A 14288-nucleotide genomic window follows, 5' to 3' on the forward strand; every position below is an offset into this window, starting at 1 on the left:
TTTGCTTTGGTATCTGGTTGAGATGGAATCAGTGCGTTTTACATTTGCCAGACGAGTCCGTGTAATGCAAAACGTTTCTTTGTGCGCTAGACTTGTGAAATTTGTTGTTGCACAGTAGGACAGTGAGCGTAAGATGGAGAAGAGAAAGAGAGGAGAGAGGGATGGAGGGATGGAGGGATGGACGTGACGAGCTGGAGGAATGAGATGGAGCTCAGGGGTCGTAATGGCTGTCAAACCACTCTGAGGGAGTAGTATGATGGGCAATCTGAAGAGACAGAACGCCACTTTTGTTTTGACCAGGACAGAGGGTCAAAAATGACGAGAATAATGGAAAATGAATCACTCTGTGTGTGCGTGTGCGTGTGTGTGCACGCATGTGTTGTGAAGTTAATAAAAAAAAAAACCAGATAATCAATTAGAGCAACCAATCAAAGAACAACACTAGTAACAACAGTAGCTAGTATAATTATAGCTACTGCTAGTAGCATATGTTGTGGTACAAGAGCAAATAGGAACAGAGAAATGCATGAGACAAAAATCAAGAAAAAACACTGCACACATTATGATTATGAACTAGTAGACACAGCATTTAGCAAAGATATCAGATGATAATTAAATACTGAAATGATTTCCAGAGATCTGGGGGCTATTACACTGTATGATCGCCCCACTTATGGAAAACTGCCTTCGGAGAACAAAGCGCAGATGGCCGGGAGTTGACCTGTGTGTGCACAGGCACTGGAAGATGTAATAACTCAGTGAGGTATAGAGGTGCAAGGCCATCCTGACCTTTGTAAGTTGTAAAAAGTGTTTTGTATTGAATGTGAAAGTACCACATAGCCAGTGGAGTTTATAGTTTGGGACATATTGTAATCCAGCAAAGGTTTGTTCAGGGAGGTCAGTAGGGATGGGGCTGTGGTAATTCAAGCATGAGGTGATGAATGTGTGAACTACAGTCTCAGCTTCTTTGATGTTCCAGGCATCAATAGTTGCAAAGGTGATAAAAGGTTGGCTTAACTAGGGAATTGATGTGAGAAGGGTCAAAAACGATGCCAAGATTGCAGACCACTAGGGAGAGTTGTAGATGAAATCACAAATACTATTACAGTATGATGTGGAAGCCACCAGTTGGATATTTGACTGTTCGCTGTTTAATTTGGGCAAGTTAGAATTCATCAGTTTTATGTCACCGGAACTCATTAAACAGAGGGGAGGGAAAGCAGTGGAATTTGCACTGGAAAAATGTGTGTGTGTGTGTGTGTGTGTCATCTTCATAACAATGAAATTTAAAACCATAATAGCGAATATGTCCTACGGGAAGCATGAATATTATGAATGAAAGGGATGGGCCAAGGACAGAAGCGTGACACCACAGGGACAGGAACAGGGGATCATTTGTGTCCTGATAAAGATCAATGTTCTCTATAACAAGGATACGAGGTAAACCAGGAGACTGCAGGTCCCGTGAAGCCCATGGCAGAGGGGCAGGTGAAATATTACATTAATTTATATTTACATTTACAGAATTTGGCAGACACCCTTGTCCAGAGCGAATTACAAATATCATGGCAAACAGTGTCAGATGCTAAAGTGAACTGGAGGAGAATTTTAATGGTTCCACAGTCAGCAGGGATAATGAGGTTACCGACTACCCCGATTACAGTCGCCTCTGTCCTGTGCGAAGGGTCCGACCCACCCACACTCAAACAACTCAAAAAGGTGGGCAGAGGCTCTGTAACTACACCGCCACCTTTCTGACCAACACATCGGCCGTACAAGGGAGGTTTGAGTTAGGGATTTAGCTGTTGAGAACAGTGGGATGGATGGGAATTGAGGTGACCGAGTTCAGGTCAGGTGGACCAGTGCCAGATGTAAAGCACATGTTAATCAGATGGGAGGTTGGGAGGGAAATGTCAGACCAATCCTGTTGGGGAAGAGTGGTAGAGCCAGGATCTAGGTTGTAGCTTTCTTAATTAGATCAGTATTAGAGACAGAAAAGGATTTGTAGATGTTTCCGAATTGTTTTTGAACAAAATGTTAAGAGTCGGTTAACAGCTGGTTTGGTAGGTTCATGGTAGAATAAAAGTTTGGTGGGTATAGCAACTGTTGCCAATAAATGCTAATACAAAAAAAAGTTCAGCAAACTAAAAAAAATTGTCAACTTATTACAAGTGATTTTTTGAGTAAATTGAACTTTTCACTCAAAAGTCTGCCCAACTCAAAATATAAAGTTATATTACAAGTTCACTTAACTTAAAATATTTTGTCCATAGAATTAATTACAGGAAAAGCAGTGCTAGTTGGGAGAACAAAAGCTATCACAACTTATAAAAATGAGTCCAGTCAACTTAATATTTTAAGACAAAGGCAATATAGTATTTTTATAGCAATAAAGAACACAATCCAACAAGATCAACATTAATAAAACATTTATTAAAGAGTATTACAAAATTTCACATTTCATAACAACATTAAAATGTACATAAAAGCAGCATCTATTAACATTTACGGCATTTAGCAGACGCTCGTATCCAGAGCGACTTACAAAAGTGCATCTGATCACAGAATTCATCCTAGGTAATAGTACAGATAGGACAGAATTCAAGATACCATTGAGTCAGACTACTACTATATCATTACCTAGTGTTTTGCAAGTTAGACGTTTGCCAAGAAGCACAAATAACCATAGACAGACATACAATATTAAAAATATCAATAATGAGAGAACTGCTTAAATATTTACATATTACAGTGTCACGGAAACATTCATATCGAAACACACAGCAGGACACTAAAGCCTAAAGCCCCCATACTCAAATAGCGGCCCGCGGGCTATCTATTTCTGGCCCGCGAGCTGTTTTGAAAAGTGTTTTTTTTTAGGAATCTTTTTTTTCAATCCGTAGCTACCGTTACCTACGATTATACCTCCTCCTCTATCGTTACCTACGATCATATCTCCTCCTCTACCGTTACCTACAATCATACCTCCTCCTCTACTGTTACCTATGATCATACCTCCTCCTCTACCATTACCTACAATCATACCTCCTCCTCTACCATTACCTAGAATCATACCTCCTCCTCTACCGTTACCTACGATCATACCTCCTCCTCTACCATTACCTAGAATCATACCTCCTCCTCTACCGTTACCTACAATCATACCTCCTCCTCTACCATTACCTAGAATCATACCTCCTCCTCTACTGTTACCTACGATCATACTTCCTCCTCTACCGTTACCTACGATCATACCTCCTCCTCTACCGTTACCTACGATCATACCTCCTTCTCTGCTTCCAACTATAAAAATGCAAGACTTTTTAATGCTGTAAACTGATTGTAGGTAATGGTAGAGGAGGAGATATGATCGTAGGTAACGATAGAAGAGGAGGTATGATTGTAAGTAATGGTAGAGGAGGAGGTATGATCATAGGTAACGGTAGAGGAGGAGGTATGATTGTAGGCAGTGTTGGGAACGTTACTTTAAAAAGTAATTAATTATAGTTACTCACTACTTGCTCAAAAAAGTAACTGAGTTAGTAACTGAATTACTCTATAATAAAAGTAACTCATTACCAGGGAAAGTAACTACTTGCATTACAGTAAAAAAAAAAAAAAACAGTTATATGCCAATGAATAAGGATTTTTTGAAAAAGCAGTTTTTCAAACTTCAAACAAAGTTTAAATGAGTTAACGTAAACGTAACAATAAAACCTCTATTCTTAATTAAATAAATCAAATACCCAGTCTGGTAGACATTCAGGAACTTCAAGTATTTTCTTAAATAATGTTTATATCGCCACCTTGAAAATGCAAATTTTTCTTCGGCTTGCTCCTGACTCGCCATTTCTGCCTCTTCTCCGTCGTGTGTCACTAGCATGCTTTGGCACGTGTGTAAAAACACTGGCTCTGATTGGCTACCTTAACGCTGCCTTAGCCAATCGCTTACTGACTTGTTAAGTTAAACAGGTGTTACACCGAGAACTGTATTACGGATTACTGTTAGTATATCAATATATACAGTAGTAACGCACCGCTTTTAATGACCAGTAACGTCAACGGTGTTGTAACAACAGGAAAAGTAATTAATTATATTATCCCATTACTGACAAAATGACGCCGTTACCTAACGCCGTTTTTTTTAACACTGATCGTAGGTTATAGTAGAGGAGGAGAGTATGGAGTAGAAGAACATTAAAAGCTAATCAAATAAGTGAGATGTTCCAATGCAACAATGACTAAACCAACAGAACAGATTAGATCTGATAAGGTCTGATTAGGAAAATCTACATGCTGTTTGAATGTTATGAAAGTCAAAAACATTCATAAATTCTTTTGCAGTACACAGGTACATCAATATGTATATCTGAGTCATGTAACTAAACTGCTGTACACATTGAGCACCCAAGAGTGAAGAGTTAATTCAGATCAGAGGTAAAATCAGACTGAGGTGTAGCAGTGCCACACCAACTGCTGAAACTCCATGTGCTTGAATGAGCAGGGTTTGTTTTTCGTTATTAAAATGAATTAAGCAAAAACAGGTGAGGCAAACATGAGACAACAAACACGATGTCGAGGAAAAGTCAAGAATGGATAAATAACCCTAGGCTAATAATACGCGCCGAAGTCTGAGGGCTCATGTCAGGGGGTGAGGACCGAGGAGGAGAGTCATAACAGACAGGTGAAGATAATTAGGAGAGTGGGAGGAACCAAGGATGGGAGAGTGACAATCAGGTCGATAAACTAGAAGAATGAGCAACATAATTGGACAACTTCAAAAGCCAGATTTATTCAAAAGAGGTTGCATAATGAAAGTACATGGCCACGTCCTTAAGGTTGCTGTGACACCATAGCCACGCCTCCACCGTTCGATCTCATCCAGGATAGCAGGTCACTGTGTTAGCAGCATGTTCATCGCACCAACATCGCCACCAATGCTCCAAACAGGAGCTCCACTCAGACCTCACAAAGAACTACCTGACACAACTAAACCGAATGTCAGGGGTCTCTACAAAGAGGGAGAAACAGACAGTTATTTAAACTTTGGCCAAGCTAATCTGTGAACTATGTGGATTGCCCTCTCTCTCTCTCTCTCTCTCTTCTCTCTCTCTCTCTCTCTCTCTCTCTCTCTCTCTCTCTCTCTCTCTCTCTCTCTCTCTCTCTCTCTCTCCCTCATCCAGTGTCCTGAAGGTGATTGGCTTTTAAAGCAGCAGGGATGAGAGTTTCATTAAGTCCTGTGTCTTCCACTCTCCTCTCCTCTCCTTTCCTTTAAAGCCAAATGAGCTCTTTACTCCAGCCTTCCCAGCATTCCCAGCATTCCCAGTAGCCCAACCCCTTTTCCTCCCACGCTCCACTTCTTTCATTACTGTTTCTTTTGTCTAATCAATTTCCACAGAATCACCTCACATGCACGGAGATAAAGAACAGGGGGGTCATGCAGGATTTCACTGTCCCTTCTCATGAATAAAGGAAGAATTATTATGATGATGAGGGTTATTATTATTATTATTATTATTATTATTATTATTATGAAGGCCTGTGTAATTTCTCTTTATTACAGTTTATTATTCAGGGAAGAATATTTTCCAAAGCTTTGATTTTCATTCTTTTAAGCAAAGCCTAATGTAACACAGTCCACACACACACACACATTATCAGTGTCACTGAGCTCTCCCTGAGAGAGATTCTCATCTCGCCCTTATTGGGCCTCTGAGTGAGCTAGACAGTTGAGAAGTGCAATCTCATATTACCATCTCATAAAAAAGAAAAAAAGATTAGTTAAGAAACGTCAGTAAAACGACAGCACGTGCCACACTGGTGTCGTTATCACCTAATGTACGTACCGCCTCCCTCGTCCCCGAACCACGTGTGAACACAGATAACCAGTCCACTCATGCATTCGAGAGGCTGTATCCTTCTCTTGGCTGTGTCACCTGTGGAAGGCCACTACAAAATTCATCCAGGCAGGCTGGGCCTTTTGTGCTGACATCTCTCCGTTTTCGGCCATCTCGCGCCATGGATCAAGCCAGCAGAGCGAGTTTCGGTCCTCGTGCTGCAGCGTACAGCCTAACAACGTCGGCGAGCATGCGACTCGCTTTAAACGGGGAACACGCCGGGATCCCAGTTTTTTTTGGACGCACCGCAATCCCACCGTTAAACAGCAAAGCACTCAGCAGTTAAAAAACGTTCTCTAAATATGCCCTTATCACTGTAGTGCTCTTGGAAAGTGCAGGAATGTGGGATATAGTAATCACCCTTCCAGTAATATTGTAATAAGATGCTTAAAGTCCTGAACCTCTTATTCATCGTTCGTTTATATCCACAAAATCCAAATTGTCCCTCTTTCATAAAAATGCCCCATATATTTGGATATAGGTCACCAATTCTGTTTCTCATTGACATACTGTTTGTTACAAAAGGGAAAAAAGGATTTCTGTCATGATTAATGAAATTTAAGGCAGTCCTTTCTTGAGATACATAAAATCTACGTATCTGTGAATGTATAATTTTATCGGATGTAACATTGATACATAAGGATGCATGCCTGTAATTAATGTCTATAATTAATGTCTGTAATTAATTTTACAAAAGGTATGCAAGGCTGCCCTGGACCTGTTCTTTATTGGCCTCCTGCTTTCTCTCAACACACACACACACACACACACACACACACACACACACACACACACACACAATCCTCTCTCACTGTTCATCTATCACACTGATAAATTGCTCTGTGTTTTTAAAAGGCTTTGGCTGAGAGCAGCTCTAACTCTTTTACCACCTTCTCTAATTCAGCCATCTTCTTTCACTGAACACACACTGAGAAATATCACCTTCAGGCACTCTCACCCCTGCAGCCTGCGCATGTGTGTGTGTCTGCCTTCATGTGCGTGTGTGTGCGTGTGTGTGTCTGCCTTCATGTGCGTGTGTGTCTACCTTTATGTGAAGAGGGGAGGGGGGTCTGTTTTGCTGCACTCAGGATGATAGGAAAACACGATTCTGATATATAACCTTACACTGAAATGTATTTATAAATATACCACATGGTTAGATGTAGGCATAGTGCAAGGTTATGTATGTATACACACACACACACACACACACACACTCGTGAGTGTGTCTGTCGGGTGAAAATAGGCGGATCGTCAGCCCCTGTATCGACTGGCCGAATCTCACACACACGACTCCCGTCTTGCCATTGACCACCACTGAAGAATCGATCAATGCACGTATGTGCAGAATAGGGGTCTGGGGCCAAGATGAATGCCGACTAGCTGTTCACTGTTACAAACTCTCGACGGCGAGCAGGTGGCTATTAATCACGGCGAGAGGTGGGTTGTGCTTTCATAAGTGGGTTTTACAGGCACGCGGTTACCTGTCGCTAGGCAGAGTTCATCATTCTGCTGTGCATCACCGGTCAGTTCCTGCTATGAGAGCATCAAGCAGAGTTTCTGGAACTTTCCACACGTGCCAGTGTCTCGATGCGCGTGATCCGTCATTCGGTGAAGTGTTGTACGAAGACAAAGACAAACTGTGCACAGCAGCAGATGGCTGTAGTGTACAAACGCACACCTGTGGTGTGTTTGTAATTAAGACACGTCTCTAACAGACGGCCGTTGTGTGAGAGTGTGTGAAGTGTGTGTTAAGGTGGGGAGACCTGTCTCAGACCTGTCCTGACCTGTGTGTGTGTGTGTGTGTGTGTGTGTGTGTGTGTGTGTGTGTGTGTGTGTGTGTGTGTGTGAGTGTGCGACGTGTGTGTGTGTGTGTGAGTGTGCGAAGTGTGTGTGTGTGAGAGAGTGTGTGAGTGTGTGTTAAGGTGTCTCAGACCTGCCCTGCAAGCCTGGTGTGTTTTCCCTTCAGTAAACGTGTGACAGTGAGAGAAAGACTAAGAGAAAGGAAGACAAATGTGTTGTGCAGGAGCGAGAGGCAGAGATGTGACAAAGATTCGAAAATAAGCCATTTTTGCCTTGCAGCACTTTTTGTCTTTTGGTTATCTGTGTGTGTGTGTGTGTGTGTGTGTGTGTGTGTGTGTGTGTGTGTGTGTGTGTGTGTGTGTGTGTGTGTGTGTGTGTGTGTGTGTGTGCGAGTGTGTGTGTGCGAGTGTGTGTGTGTGTGTGTGTGTGTGTGTGTGTGTGTGTGTGTGTGTGTGTGTGTGTGTGTGTGTGTGTGTGTGTACATGTGCATGGCTGTGTAAACACACAAATGTTTCTGCTGGATGGGAGACTTTAATAATCAGTTCCACTAGACTTAGTGACCTGCTCCATCTGCAACCCCCCCCCCTCTCTCCCTCTCTCTCTCTCTCTCTCTCTCTCTCTCTCTCTCAAACACACACACACACACACACAGTTTTGTAGAACAGTATGAGCATTCCCAGTCACTGGACATACGGTCTGGGATGGCAGCAGTCCAAACAGACCCACCTCTGTTCCTCCCTCTCACACACACCAACACAATGTGATCTCAACATGCAAAGTATCATATAGCTTTCATACACCTTGGAACATAAATGCACTCAAACACAAAGAAAAACACACACCCAGACCCAGACTATACTGACACTCTCTATAACGAAAAAAAAAGACAACCTTTGTCTGGAATGTTTGCTCAGATCAGGTTGCTTTAGATTAATCCGTATTGTTCAAAGATATCAATCCACACAATTTAACATACACAGTACGATGGAACTGTTTCCTTCTCTTTGTATGACAATGCTTTTGTGGTTGAAAAAACTCACCCACTCACTCGCTCGTCAGTCAGTAGCAGAGGTGGGGACTCGAGTCACATGACTTGGACTCGAGTCAGACTCGAGTCATTAATATTAAGACTTTTGACTTGACTTGAAAAAATATTCAGAGACTTAGACTTGACTTGGACTTTTACACCAATAACTTGGGACTTGAATTGGACTTGGACCTGTTTACTTGCAAAGACTTGATTTTTTTTACCCCAAATCTAAATTTTAAAACGCATATTAATATTTATAAAGTGCGCCCCATTAATTTCATTTCTGTCCTTCTGACGCAGACCGGTCCTCTGCTTTTCCACACTCTGTACGTTGTGTGTGTGTGTGTGTGTGTGTGTGTGTGCGCGCGCGCATGAGCTGCAGCACAACAAATCAAATGGGGGGGTTCAGCGAACGTGAATTGTTACCGGGCGGGGTGTAAAATGGACACAAATTAAGTATTATATCGCGATCGATCGATCGCCAGTGGTTGGTGCCAGAGCGAACTAGTAACTCATTGAATCATAGATCAGGATCAGAGGTAAATAAACTAGATTTTTTTTTTCGGCGTGAGAAATCGGATGTGTGGCGTGAGAGCGTGTGAAGACGGTCAAATGCGTGTGTCTCACGCTCAATGCGTGAGAGTTGGCAACCCTGGGTTCTGTATCTGAACTCAGGGAAGAGAGCCTCTCTCTGTCACCATCATATCCAGTTCTATCTCAGCATGGATTGTGTATTTGAAGACATCTACGTCGAGAAAAAAATATATTGACAAAAGTGGAGCGAGTTTTCAGCTATGGGGACATCATTCTACGGCCTCATCGTGCACAAATGACATACAGACTTTTGGCCAGTTTGGTCTTTTGCAAATGCAATGCCGAATAGTTTACTGAAATGTCTAAAGTTGCATTCCTGATTCCTGTTAATTGTTCAGTTCTTATATTTGTTTGTCTTGTGTCACTCACACATGGACACACATGTTCTCCAAGAAACCAGATAAGAGAAGAGAGGGGAAAATGCTGTTATGGTTCTTTGTATTGTACTGTGAAAATATCAGCACTTTTTATTTGAACATGGAGTTCTACTTATGACTTTCACAGAATATTTATTTCTGGAAAATTGTAGTTTAAAGTATGAATATTTTTGCAGCTAACTTTAACAAATTGAACTGTGCAATAAAGAGGTGTAATTTAAATTTTTTTTATACTTCGTGTTTTCAGTTGCACATGACTTGACTGTTGCCTGTCTTGACTCGAGACTTGACTTGATTTGACTGTCTGCTTGAGACTTGACTCGGGACTTGAGGATAAAGACTTGGACTTACTTGAGACTTGCAAAACACTGACTTGGTCCCACCTCTGGTCAGTAGTTTGTTGACATGCTTGTACATACACTGAGTGATGATCTTATTAGGTTGCCCTACTCTTAAGCTGCCATCCCTTAGTGTCTTCAGTACTCTGAAGTCAGCTCACTGACCGAACCAGAAGCCTGTACCCTGCGTTTTGTGTGTCAGCTTTTTTACTGGCCTCTTTCATAAATGACCTCCTTTTGACAAAAGTGCTGGTGTTAGCTGGATGCTTTTAATATACATCTATACTGTACCGACACGTGCGAATACAGTTTTGCAAGCACTTGCAAGCATGAACTTATTGAAAGCCAGGACACAATTATTACCATCTTTTGTTCAGTTGGAAACAAAGAACAAAATCACACTATTCTGTGATTAATTAGAAATTAGACTCACCTATCCCCAACTGGTCAGAGCTTACATGACTTTAATTAGCCTATGAATAGTGGCTTTGATGTTTTAAAAGGCCAGTTTTATTCCCTGTTCCTTGTTCACAGTGGCAAAGACAAAAGAGTTGTCTGAACAGGCCAGAAAGGCTATTATCACCAGGTACAAGCTGTCTAACGGGCACCAGAGTATCTCCAAAGACCTTGCCATCCCTAACTCAACCGTTCAAAATGTTATCAAGAAGTTTGGTATTCATGAAGCAATCTAGAAACTTCGGAGATGTGGGGTACCAAAGAAAACTGTTGATAGAACCCAGAGGTTGAAATTTGGAAATGTAACCACATATAACATCAAGACCTACAGGCTGGACTGGAGATGTTTGAGGTGATGGTTTCCACCCATACAACATGCTGCACAGTGAACATAGACGTGCTCTGTGGTCCAAGACCGAGAAGAACCCTACTGCTTCAAGAAAGACGTAATAAGTTTTGCGGACATTGCCAAGACCTGCGAAAACAAACCACAATCCTGGGAAAATGCCCTGTGGACTAAGGAAATCAAAAGAGAGGCAACGTAGACCAGCGTATATTAATGTTGTGTTTGAGGACGATGAAATGACTTGCAAGAAAACGTGTACCGTATTTATAGTGCAATCAGGCGGAGGATCCATAATGCAGTGGGACTACTTTACCTCGTGTGGAACTGGTGGCCTTGAGTGTATTACAGTAATAATGAAATCAGAAGATTTTCATTTTACTGCAGTAAACTCCTACATGAGAGCAAAAACACGGAGATGTGCTAAAGGAGCCCGGCAGACGTCCAGGAGCTTTAAAGAGCTGCATGGGAAGAGCGGGAGGAACTCCTGACAGACGTGTGTGAGACGCTAGCGCTCGGCTCCAAAAGGGTTCACGGGCTGCTAAAGGTTATGCTAGCACGTTAGAGGAAAGAGCCTTTAATCCTGTCATGTCTCTTCTGTTTCCTTCTTTGAAATGACTGAACGTGTGTTGCAAAGTCACCTTACGAATATGTTATTATGTTTTACTGATACAAGCCTGCTGTGCACCTGTTCATTTCTGAAGCGACTGGCCTTGAAATGCAAAACATTCAAACTGTAAATATATATATATATATATATATATATATATATATATATATATATATATATATATATATATATACAGACGAACATGCACACAATATCTAGACGTTGCCTCTCAGCAGGGCGAGGTGATTTTGTGAAATACTGTACCTCACCCAACCTTTCTAAAACAGGTCATTCAGGAAGGAGGCCACAGAAAACGGAGGACTGTGCAGAGAACAAGACCATAAGTCTGCTCACTTCTGCAATTAGCCCTAAAAGCACCGTCAGCCTGTAGTACAGTTTAGGTGTGCCTAATTGCACTCAGTCAAATGGGTCAGTACAGCACCTTGCAGGAAAGAGAAGGGACTTTCACTCTTTCGTGTTGATACTCTCTCTCACTCTGTCTCGTCCTCTGCAGAGTCACCTCATCCCACAGCTCATCAATCTCTCTGAGAAGCCGCCCCACTCCGCCCAACCTTTTCACTTCGTTTCTTTTCTCTCCACACCGTTCTCTCTCTGCTGCTCTATGCCTGGGTGCCTTTACATGTCGGACACTACACCCGACCCCCAGTACAGTCCTGGACCCCAGCACGGTCCTGGACCCCAGCATGGTTCTGGACCCCAGCACGGTTCTGGACCCCAGCACAGTCCTGAATCCCAGTACGGTCCTGGATCCCAGTACAGTCCTGGACCCCAGTACGGTTCTGGACCCCAGCACGGTCCTGGACCCCAGTACGGTTCTGGACCCCAGCACGGTCCTGGACCCCAGCATGCTGTTTTCTGTTTCCCCCTCACCTGCTTCTCCAGCTGCGTCTGTATCCTCCCCCTTCCGCTCTGTGATTCTCTCTCTCTGATATCTTCGGGAACTGTTCCTACTGCGGAAATTTCATTTCTCTGTGCTCCTAAGCCCAAACGTAAAGGGAAAGAGAGAGAGAAAGAGAGAGAAAATGGAAGGATGAAAGAGGAGAAGAGCTTTCAGCTTCTTTGATCTCGACGCTGAGTCAAGCACTCCCTCTCGGCCTGTTTGTTTGTTGAGCGCTGCTCTCTCTCTCTCTCTCTCTCTCTCTCTCTCTCTCTCTCTCTCTCTCTCTCTCTCTCTCTCCTCTGCTTTTTCTTTTCACTCCATCAGAACTTCTCATCATTTCAGGAGCAGGGTGCCCTGAGAGCTACTCCTCGCCCCCGCTAACTCCGGAGTCTGAGAACATGCTGAGTCAGGATCATGTGATGGGTTGCTAGCCTGCTCTCTCCAGAACAGTGCCACACTCCGGAACATTCCTGACACTCAGCAGGAAAATGCACTCGTTTGCATTACAAAGTAAAAAAAAAAAAAAAAAAAACATTGAACAGCTTCAGACTCATATACCTGATGATGGGGAATGGAGACACATTTCTAATTCTTTAAGCATCAGGGCTTGCACTCAGAGAGGTCTTGGGCACTGAATTGCATTTCTCATTGCTAATTCTTTGCCGCGGGGAACCAACTCTAAAACTATGAATGTGAAGAAGTGCTGAAACTCCAGTATATGAAACTCTGAAGTGCTGAAACTCCAGTTTCCTGAATATTAAGGATACTGCTGATCTTGGCTACATAATCTGTGCTGTGGCTTAAATTAAGTGTTGATATTTAACGATTTTCAGAATTTGTCCTGTCTTGTCTAGAAAATTATGGAATAATAGCTAAATATCTAAACCAGGATTCAGTGTGCTAGTCCAGGTGTATTGGAAGACGGGCTAGAGCAAAACCGTGGAGTGGATCACGGTCTCCTAGGACTGGGTTGGGAACCACTTAATAAGTGCACTCATTGCTTCTGTCAGCTCAGTGTTAACAGCTTGACAACCTGGTGTGTTTTATTACACATTGCCAGTGGAGTATCCGTCTTCCATAATGGTCCGCAATTACACTCACGGGGGCATTTGTCATTTCTTTCCATCTTCATTCCTTGGCACTTGAAGAACAGAGCCAGAGTCCCACCCCTAACATTTGACCTTTTGCTCCTTTAACCAACAGAATGTCTACATCACAGCCTGTGCTGTTTTGGAATGGAAAATGATTATTATGCATTACAGAAATGTTTGTCGACAGTCCTGAAGCGTACCCCGCGTTGGTGGTCAGTCCTGAAGCGGGCCCTGCGTTGGTGGTCAGTCCTGAAGCGTACCCCGCGTTGGTGGTCAGTCCTGAAGCGGGCCCTGCGTTGATCGTCAGTCCTGAAGCAGGCCCCGCGTTGGTGGTCAGTCCTGAAGCGGGCCCTGCATTGGTGGTCAGTCCTGAAGCGGGCCCCGCGTTGGTGGTCAGTCCTGAAGCGGGCCCCGCGTTGGTTGTCAGTCCTGAAGCGTGCCCCGCGTTGGTTGTCAGTCCTGAAGCGGGCCCTGCGTTTGACCCGGCCTCTGAGTACCCTGCTCCTGCACTACCCTGGTGCCGCTCCATTCAGGCTTCTAAGCACACTTGCTATTCCAAGCCCTTTGTAAGCAGATCTGGGTGTGTTAAAGCAGGACAGGCACTAAATCCCGCAACGACAGAGCCATCCACAGCCCACAGTTGACACCTGACCTGTTACATCTCTCTCTCTCTCTCTCTCTCTCTCTCTCTCTCTCCCTCCTTCTCCCTCTCTCTCTCCAGCAGGGTAAGGGCCTTGTTGTGCCATTGTCAGTTCAGTTGTTTTTTTCCCCCTGGAACTCTCTTAAGACGCGCGCTCCGGTTTCTGACCAGTGCATGCTACACCTGCTCTCCCACTCCACATCCGTCG

General features: G+C 43.4%; 1 protein-coding gene across 1 annotated transcript in view; it reads left to right on the top strand.

Annotated features, from left to right (window-relative positions):
* The window catches only part of clstn2b (calsyntenin 2b), a 77490-nt gene that overhangs the window by 47918 nt on the left and 15284 nt on the right, over positions 1-14288 (top strand). The gene's annotated exons all lie outside the window — the stretch shown is intronic.

The sequence above is a fragment of the Brachyhypopomus gauderio genome, chromosome 16 (assembly GCF_052324685.1).
Source record: "Brachyhypopomus gauderio isolate BG-103 chromosome 16, BGAUD_0.2, whole genome shotgun sequence".
NCBI lineage: Eukaryota > Metazoa > Chordata > Actinopteri > Gymnotiformes > Hypopomidae > Brachyhypopomus > Brachyhypopomus gauderio.